The following is a 10,282-nucleotide window of genomic DNA, read 5'->3' on the forward strand; positions in this document are numbered from 1 at the left end:
AGTTAATTCAAAGAATACATGTTCAGTACGTTAATGGACATATAGTTAAATATCATCCAGTTTAAAATCAATTGAAATGAAGGAATTAGAAACATAACGGGTGGTGTCAATAAGGGGGCGCTTTATTTCATCTGACAGCTGATCAGCAGACAAAAAAAAGAGAAGCAGCACTGACATACTTTAAATGAATGTATTGTGTGGTACTTTACTGTACGAGGATCGTTCAGTCTTTCTTTGCTGCAGCACAGCGTGCAGCTGCTCTGGCTGTCTATCTGCTTTTAGTCTTCCTTAAAGTGCACTGTGAAGTTAAAAAAAGTGAGAATCTTTAAAAAAAAAAACCTATCAATGACATAGTGCTAAAATATCATTCATGGTGTTAATTTGATCAGTCTATCAGCTTACAAGTTGCCAGTATCAGTGCATGTGCGTTGGCTGATAATTTCTCCTCAGCGGAGCAGCGCTCTGGCCCCGCGATGTGAGGAAGCCTTTTTCTCCATAGAAGCGAGATGCCTGAAATAGCTCTGATTGACAGGTATAGAGATTCAGTTACTATAACAACTACCTCCTGGCTCTCATAAGCACTTCTCTCTCCCTCTCTCTCTCTTCCTCTCCACCCCCCCTCACCTCTTCTCTTTTCATTTTCCTTTACCAGCTCTCCTTTTTACCCCCGTCTCCCTCTCACCCCCTCACTATGTGCATGTGTGGGTGTAGAGGGAAGAGATTATGAAAAAGAACTCGACTGCAATATTCCTTCACACAGGGATGTTTGTGTTGCAGGATATCGAGGCCTGGCACTAGCTACTGGATCTAACCTGTGTGGGTGAGGGTATGCGAGAGTGGGAAGATGAAACATGCTTACACAACACGGGCAAATAGGCCTTTTATATTCTTTTTGTGTTTCTTTTTTTGGTGCTTGTTCCTCTGTCAGGTTGAGCTGCTCTGCTTGTATAATCAAGTCAGTCCAGCCCGCGCTGTGTTCCTTCATGCGTGCGTGTGTGGGTGTGTGGGTGTCTTTGCACGCATGTACGCACTTGTGTCAGCAAGCGGCACAGTGAGGCCACCCGATATGATGAGTGAATTTCAAGCACGATGGAATCTAGTGGGACTGACACCAGAGAGCACAGAGCGGCAGAGAGAAAGTGTGCGAGTTTGTTTGTGTGTGTGTGTGTGTGTGTGTGTGTGTGTGTGTGTGTGTGTGTGTGTGTGTGTGTGTGTGTGTGTGTGTGTGTGTGTGTGTGTGTGTACTGCTGGGAAGAAGACGGACGTCATTGCTGCCACCTGCTTTAGTGGGACAAAGGCCAGACACATACATGCACACTTGCATATGCAGACAGCCGAACAGAGGTCAAAGCAATCTCTTAACATAGCATTAATGATATGATTTACTTAACCTTCTTTTATGCTCAAATTATCTCAGGCCCTCCATCCCCTGCTGTCAGAGTGCACTTCTTCTCCTCCCCCATGTCCCTGCCTCTCCTTTCATCTCCCCGTCTCTGAGTCATCAAACAGGGTGAGAGGTCTGAGCAAAAACAAGCTGCCAGAGTTGGACATGCCATAACAATGCAGCACCTGTCAGAGTGTGTGTTTGTGTGTGTGTACCTGTGTGAGTACATGTGCATGCAGCTGTCTAAGAGTGTCTGTCATTAGGGGAAAGGAAGGAACATTTCCAAGTCTTACTGTAAATACAAAGTCACAGACACTGCGTGTGTGTGTGTGTGTGTGTGTGTGTGTGTGTGTGTGTGTGTGTGTGTGTGTGTGTTCTCTCTCACACCACTGTGGCTTTCTCGAGAAGTTGCTCTGCCGCTTTATTGACTGGTTGTCTCGCTTTGTGGCAGGAAATGAGATGGCGGGTCTCAACACCTGTGTGACCCAGACGCAGAAAGCTCCTCTAATGATCTGAGCTCTGCTGCCTGGGTCTTGTGCCTCAACCGACTCCTCACTTGGCTCAGACCTGATCAATAGCACAACCATCAGCCTCTCCCACCGCACACAAGACAGTTACTCCTCCTGTGTGTGTGTTTTAGATCAAATAATGAGAGCACCTGTAGTGGTCTGCAGTCCATTCTGCTTGTTGCAGAAGTTGACAATCAACAAAAGCTGAGCTGTGCTTCAGGTTGCGTACACAACTGTTTTGATATTGATCTACTTGATGCTGCAAATTGACCAGTGCACATCTTATTTGTGTTTCTGGTGTGAATTTGTGCTGACGCCGTCGGCATGGTGGTAATTTTGAGGGCATTTTTTTTACCGTTCACACAGAGAGGGGCGATAATTCTGAATTAATTAGGCTATGATACACAAGGGAAGGCACAGCCCATAATACGACATTTAAAACAGGATGGGATCTGGTATCCAAGTGCAGGGTATCCATAGAGACCGTTGCTATGGCGGAGAGAAATCTCACCTCATTAGGAACAAATATAAATAGCCTTGCGACTCAGCTTATGGTCATGATGCCTACGGCTGAGGCTCAGAGTCTTCCAGGTCAACGATACAGAATGACAATAAGGATGCAGGAAAAGAGGAAGTGATGAATCTAATAAATTATTTAAGAGAATTAGTAGGAAGGAAGGAGGGAAATGAAGGTTTGGAGGAGTTCCTGAGGATGGAGCAGGATGCATGTGTAGGAAAGAGAGGACAAGAAGATGGACGAGGGAGAGGTTCATAGTTCTCTGATGAAAATCTCTGAAAACGTCAACCTGCTTGTTTTGATACATGAACTAAATATGAATAAGGAGCTTCGTGACCCCAGGTTTTTAGTAACACATGTCGAAATTAAATCAGTGAATTAACATGCAGTGTGCTTCACTATGAAATCAGATCACGAGACAGATCAAGGCCGCATAAAAGCAAGAGAAAGATCAAATCACCAAACAGAAATGCAAGAAAAGCATGATAATAAAAAAGTATATTGAGATGGTGCGAATCATTTGTAGAATTAAGGCAGCTTTCTTTATTTTCTTCATCTCCAAGTACTGACTTCTGCAGAACCAGCGTTTTCTTTTTCCCGGGGACGTACATAATGGGCGAGGAGGGGACAGAAGCGAGGAGAGGACGGCAGGAGTTGTGGGAGGAAAGATGGGAGAGGGGGCTGTGAGAGAGGTTGACAGCCAAGTGGAGAGGAGGCTGATGGGAGCAAAGAGAAAACTTGAGATATCCACCACTGATTGCATCAACAAGTCTGAGCCCCTCCAGGTATGCTGCAGTGCACCACAGTATCACTACAGCGTTGACTCATCCCATTGTTGAACGTCCGGTCGCCCTGTATGGGCTTCATCAGGTTGAATATTGTAAGTCGCTTTGGATAAAAGCGTCAGATAAATGACATGTAATGTATTCTGTCTCACTGGCTCTTGTATTTTACTTTATTTTTCTGTGTGTGTGTGTGTGTGTGTGTGTGTGTGTGTGTGTGTGTGTGTGTGTGTGTGTGTGTGTGTGTGTGTGTGTGTGTGTGCGTGCGTGCGTGTGTGTGTGTGGGAGGCAGAAGCTCAGATTGTGTGTGTTTCTTTGACATTTAGTCATCAAATCTCAATGACAGCTGAAAGTCTGGTTAGTGGCAGAAGACCGAAGGCGCTGTGTGTTCTCCTGGTTTCTGTGTAAATGTGCAATCCTTTTATTCCTTATATGAGAAATATTTTCTTTTTTTGGTTCATTGAAACTTCCTTATCTTCCCTTTCTTCATTAATTGCATTCAATCTGCTGAAATGTAGACCTTTTAAATATGAGATTATATTAAACCGTATAAGACAATCAGGGATCCATTTGCAGTTTGAATGGCCTCACATCAGTGCCCGCTGCGTAGCCTTTCCAATTTTCCGGCAAACTGGTCAATTAAGGCAGAAAAAGCAGAGCGACTCCCTCCTCTCAATGCAAATAAACCTTAAAAGCTTGTGCGGCTTTCTGTTCTTCAAAGCTAAATGTTTTTTTTCTGCCTTTGTTGTGAACAGTGTGTTTTCAACTCGGGAACAAAGGTGTCTGCGACTGAAAGATGAAAACTGCGACAACTGATGAAGATGGTATAGAGTTCAGACGTGCGTTTGTGTGGGCTGTCTAATTGAGGAGATTGTTTGATTCCTCTCCCTCTGCGTTTCTCGCTCTGAAAACCTGTCAAACTCGCAATCAGCGCAAACAACATGCATCGGAGGACTGGAGGAGCGCGAGGGAAAAAGAGCGGAGATGGAAAGCTGGCGTTTAGGAAGAAAAGGAGGGAGTTTACGCCCACCGCCTAAAGAGATGAGAAGACAGGCAGAGGAGGGGAGAATGTGTGGAGGAAGCAGTGTGTGAGTGCCAGAGCTCATCAGCCTGTCAAACATCCGTTATAGACCACAAACCCACACAGCCATCGCACTGCTGAGGTCTATCACTTAACAGGTGCACTTCTTTCACCTTCACAGACACTTTCTTATACACTCTACACTATATACGTGTGTAGGTGGCCACATATGCACACATTTTTGCCTTGTCCACAGAGCACAAACCCATCTTGGATGATTTCCATGCAGTGAGAGGTGAGCCACAGTGAGTCACTCTCATTGATCAGAAAATAAAAATAGTCAGGAGGATTCTTCATACTGATGCTTCCTTCACCCCCACTCTCGAGGTTCTAACTGTTTTAGCTCTGCTGGCACAATCTGTGTGCGCACTCTGGGCCCAACCCACGTTTGAACCCATATTGTTGCTCACGGTGCTCATAGTTTTGTAATTCTGACTGCTGACGCACTGCATCTAAATTCATCATCCACTTTCCCGGGGGGGTTACATCAGGGGTTTGTTACGATTTGTGGTTGTTTTTTTTTTACCTTGTGTATCTCCAAATATGGGTACAGTTTAGACCACAGGAGCCTCATCATGTAAGGTTATTTGTTTCTATTTAGAAATTAAGCATAATCAATCCTCATAAAACATGCATAGAAACCTTCTCAAGGAGTTCTGCCAATATCCTGGACCCTATACATTTTGATCCTTCCTTCTATGTTTCTCAGTCTTCTGTCCCTACAGTGAAATTAACAATTTCAGCAGTTTTAAATTCATGTAAAAGCACATTTTCTCCACATCTTTTCCTCCACATCTGCCTGAATCCTACCAATAAGAACTGTGATGTCTGTGTTACTAATGTAAACACTGTTGTGATGCAGATGTGCGCTCTGGGAAGATTATACACTATTTTAAGATCCTTTCAGAGGATCTTTCACTGTAGGGATGTTATCAGTAAATCCATTAAATCTAAATTACCATGATTTTGTCTTTTTGAATCATAGCAGTAATGATGCTTTATCATAGGATTTACATTTTCTTTTATAAATAATACATAATGCAATATTTTACAAAATAAAAATGTGATTAGATCATATTTAGCGTGTCGTCATTGCACACAGCGCTTCATGCAGGAAGAGATATATGGTTTATAATTTTCCTCATATCCAAGATTTGTTCTTATTTTGAAAATACACATTGATATTTGGGATTCACCAATAAACCAATTTACAAATGGTTAATTATTTTTTACAGTCTACAAATCTTACAACACAAGGAAACAAGTTTAACATTTGAGGAACATAAAACATGCATGAATATCACAAAATAAAATGTTGAATATTATATGTTTTAGAGTAATTAATATGATTAGAATATTAAATTTATGGCTACAGAAACAATATTGGTTCATTGATCCCATTAAGACTTTAAAAACCCTTGACTTGTTTCTAAATGCGTTAGTTGAGTTATGGCATTACTCATGCTCTGGAAAATCACATGTTTACTTTGTTTAGATTTATTTCACAGAATCTTATTTTCACTACTGCAAAGTTCTTCTTTCAGCCTTTTTTGTGCCATCGCTCCAGATCTTGGACATGTGGTGAGTATTTTTAAACGGCACAACATATACACAAAGTGTTTAGGGGGCGTTGCTTATGCCAGTAATAAACACTCGACCACACAGCTCATCAAGTTATGATCAAGTGAGATTCATCATTCAGCACATGATGAGGTTTAGATTCTTGAGAATGGCTTGAGAATTATTTGATCTTATAAAAACGTGTTTGAGAATGTTGCTGCATTAGGCCCAGTAAGTACCAGTACTGTGATATGAGTCTGGTAACGCGATGCCACAGTACAAACAGCAAGCAGGTGTGTAACTTGTACACTGTGGTTTGAGTTAAATACAGCTAATAAAATATAGATAACATAAAGGATGTGCAAATAAAGAAGGCAGTGAGCCTAAGTGAAATGTGGAGTATCCTCATTAACACCACATTTTCAAACTTCTATGTATATTTGTATATTATCCGTATGATTTGGACAGTGTTTTTGAATTAGGAAGCCTCCACTCAGCAGGTTTACCTCATTTGAATAGAGAAGCTGAAAGTCTGTTGCAAAACATCACAAAGACCATTATTCTTATACTGAGCCATAGTTCACATGAAAACAAAATCATGAAAATTATGTATTCTTAATTAGAATTAATGTATGCCTATAAGAAAGGCTACGCTGCTGTGTCTCACTGAGGTTAAGAAGCAAAGGAGGAGGTCTATTTGTCTGTTTCTTGTCTGTGGCTGTCTAGTCACCCAGCCACATGCTCCATCATAGTTTAAATATTCATAGCCCGAACTCTGAATATTCATGAGGCCCCTATTAATATTTATGAGCTTCACTTGTTGAGGTGTCACTCGATCTTTTGTACACACATGCACACACAGACATTTACACACACTGATCAAAGGAGATAGCTGTGTCTACATGGGCAGATTCATAAGCAGTGGTAAGTTACTTTGCAGCAGTGATGTCATGGTAAATAAAAAGTGTGGCCTTCTGTTAGCAAACAAGCAACATCCATGAAACTAATAACTAACTATAGTAACTACGCAGTAAAGTTTTGCAGAGATGGCGATGACAAACATGTTAGTACGTTGTTAGAACGTCGTACTAACGACGTCGGTTAGCTTAGCTTTGACTAGGAATTGGGGAAACAGCTCGCCCGTTATCTTTAGACTGTTTTCCCCTTGACATGCTTTATGCTAAGCTAAGCTAATTGGCTGCAGGCTCCAGGTTTATATTTACAGACATGAGTGAAATCAATCTTCTTATCCAACTCTGAATGAGCAACTATCCTTTTAAATAGCGTACCACGGGAAATAACAATGTGCTTGTTGAATTGGCAAAAGACAACACAGGACAAACTGCATTTAGTTTTCCAAAGGTACTTAGGTTGCTCCACTGTCTGCCATTTTAGCTACTGGGGACAGTAACTGCAAAGATTTTATATTGATATTCTTTGGTAATCGGAGCTAGCTACTGATAGCTGTGGAAAAGAAAAGATCTATCCTCTTTCTATTGTGGTTGTGCAATAGTTGACGGACTTTCTTTGTACTGTAAATCAAGCCTTCCTTTTTTCTGGTAGATCATACCTGATGACAAATTTGCATAGTGAAAGCGAGGCTTATAGGGAACTAATCCAAACACCAATGTTATCATTGTTATATAGCCATTACATTGTTCAATCAACATTTACTTCATAATGATAGGGGATCATGTCTATTGCTACTTTAAATTAATTATAAACTCCCTATTAAGTAACAAAGACACACACACACACGTCTGTACAGCAATGTAACACTGACAGTATACTATTAAGGGTAATGTGTTGGTAAATAAGTGTGTGACATCATATGGATTTATTTCATGTGTCGACCAGAAGAGATAGTGAGTTTACCCTTCACGGTCTTCCTGAGAGGAGAGACACTGTAATCCCAGTTCCAGTAAGGCCATGCAGACATCCCTGCCTGCACTTCAGTGAGGCTCTGATAGAACAGTATCACACACACACACACACACACACACACACACACACACACACACACACACACACACACACACGCACACACACACACACACACACACACACACACACACAGAGTCAGCTGTGCACTCTCTAATGAGGTGTGTTTATGTAACAAGCCACAACAGTAGTGGTATTACTGTGCATTCGCAACGGGAAATGAGCGCCACCGAGTCTCTGTCCTGTGTACACACATACCAATCATAGCCCCAGAAACAGCAGGTGTGTGTGTGCGTGTGTGTGTGTGCGTGCGTGCATGTGCGTGCGTGTGCATGCGTGTGTGTGTTTCATGGGCAGATTTTAGATTATATGCATGGCAGTTGTCTGTGGATGGCTCCAATTTGATTAGCTCCATTTGTTCCTTTTAAGTCAATGAAGTGTCATTCAAACATGACAAACCTAAGTGTGTGTGTGTGTGTGTGTGTGTGTGTGTGTGTATGTGTGTGTGTGTGTGTGTATGTGTCTGTCTGCCTGCTTAGTTGCTGGATGACGCACATCCTGAGACCTGCACTCAATCATCTTTCCTTGTAGGTCATATGTGTGGTATTGCCTGTTGTACAAATATGCAGCAGCATCACAAAAGCAGAAAATAATAATAATAATTGTATTGAATGTGTATTTTAAAATGTTTAAAAGGAAATTAACTAAGAGCATTATTGTGTCAATACAGTATGATAAAAAATACTGTCATTTATCCCCAGGCGTAATGTTAAGCCTTTAAGTGACATATGAGAGAATGCTAAATTTGAAATTTAAAGGACCATAGTTTTTTGAGTACAGTGTATTTTGATTTAATTAATTTAACCATGGGAACTTCCTTTGTCATCCTGTACTTAAGATAAATATTCTTTGTATTGATTAAACAATAAGGGATCATTTGTAGTTCTCTTTTCTTAAGTGTTGAAATCAGTTCTGAGATTCCCAAAACTATTTAAACAGGGTCTGGTTCAATATAGATATTAACTACTTCAGAAAGTTAAGAGCTGTAATTTTCTATCTTGGGACGAGGGGTGAAGCTGTGAAGTCGGCCGCCTCCTCCAGGCTACATTTATCACATATCGGAAAGATCTCCGTGTAATTTTGTCTTTGAATAATGGAGTCTGTGAATGACTTTGAACCGAATGAGACGAGAATTAATGGAACGAGAATGAATTTGCTGTGGACTTGATGCTCCCATATCTCCTCATAGATCTGTGCTTCTAGCTTATTCTCCCATTTGGTCTTTGAAATTATTAAACATCATAAAAATAAAGCAGAAGTTACACACAGATGAAGGTTAATGACAGTATATAACTGTGAGAATGAAATCAATAATAAGGGAAGTGAAACACCATAACCATAACACATTGCATGAGAAGGAATCAGAGATTAACAGTTCATTTTTGCCCCTGGACCCGAGCAGGTTAATCCAGCCCTTCTCCTGTTTAATTATATTTGTAAAGGATCAAGGCGGAAGCTATCAGTGGACTTGGACATATGGCGTCAGTATTTTTAAAATGGAACTGGCTACGATGAAGATATAAAGCGTTGTAACATGCAACAAGATGGCATCCACATAAAATGATATTGTATTACTTGTGTGTTCTGTGGTGAAACCAAAGATAGATGAGACTTGATGATTCAGCTTCAGATGGTGAGTCCAAACAGACATCACCCGTCTGCGGCCCAAGGCTGGAGCAACACTTGGGAAATCGGGCTCTGTTTCTCTGTAATACGTATCACACATGTTGTTTTTAAGGAGCATTCTCATCAGTTTCTGTTTATTCACTTGTTATCCCCAGTGATGAAATGTAAGTACATTTCCTTTAGTACTGTGCTTTAATACAATTTTGAAGTACTTGCATTTTACTTGTGTATTTCCTTTTTAACGACATCATATATTTTGTGCTTTTCGCTCCAGTCCCGTCAATAAAAATAATTGTACTAGTTAAAACCACTGATTAAAGAGATATCTGTATTCTCGTCTGTATTACACTTTATTTGAAGTCTCACATGTAGTTGTATGTTCGTCAGAGCATTCAGGATACAACTATGGACAGGCAGGTAAAAAATAACCAATCATTTTTTGCAGCACACCTGTGCACGCCATGGCGGTAGAAGCTCTATCTCCTGGGAACGGCAACCTTTAGATAAAGTGTACAAATGGAAGCTATTTCACAACACTGAAATTAAATGAAATTGATGTACATATATGCTACATTCTGACAAGAGATACAGTCTGTATGTTGCAGTGTTTGACTCTGGGTCTCTTGTTGTCAATAAATTACTTCATAATAGGCTACCTGTCATATTAAAGTAAACATGAAATGAAAGTTACATTTACATAACATTCACATTTAAATCTAAATGCAGTTATCGATTCCAGGGATTAATGTTTGTTTATTCATCATGGCTTCATTTGATTATAGGAAGCATTGGTGGAGGACTTATTCAGATTGTTTGAAGTCA

The sequence above is a fragment of the Clinocottus analis genome, unplaced genomic scaffold (assembly GCF_023055335.1).
Source record: "Clinocottus analis isolate CAN_PGR_092001 unplaced genomic scaffold, fCliAna1.0.p SCAF_14, whole genome shotgun sequence".
Classification (NCBI taxonomy): Eukaryota; Metazoa; Chordata; class Actinopteri; order Perciformes; family Cottidae; genus Clinocottus; species Clinocottus analis.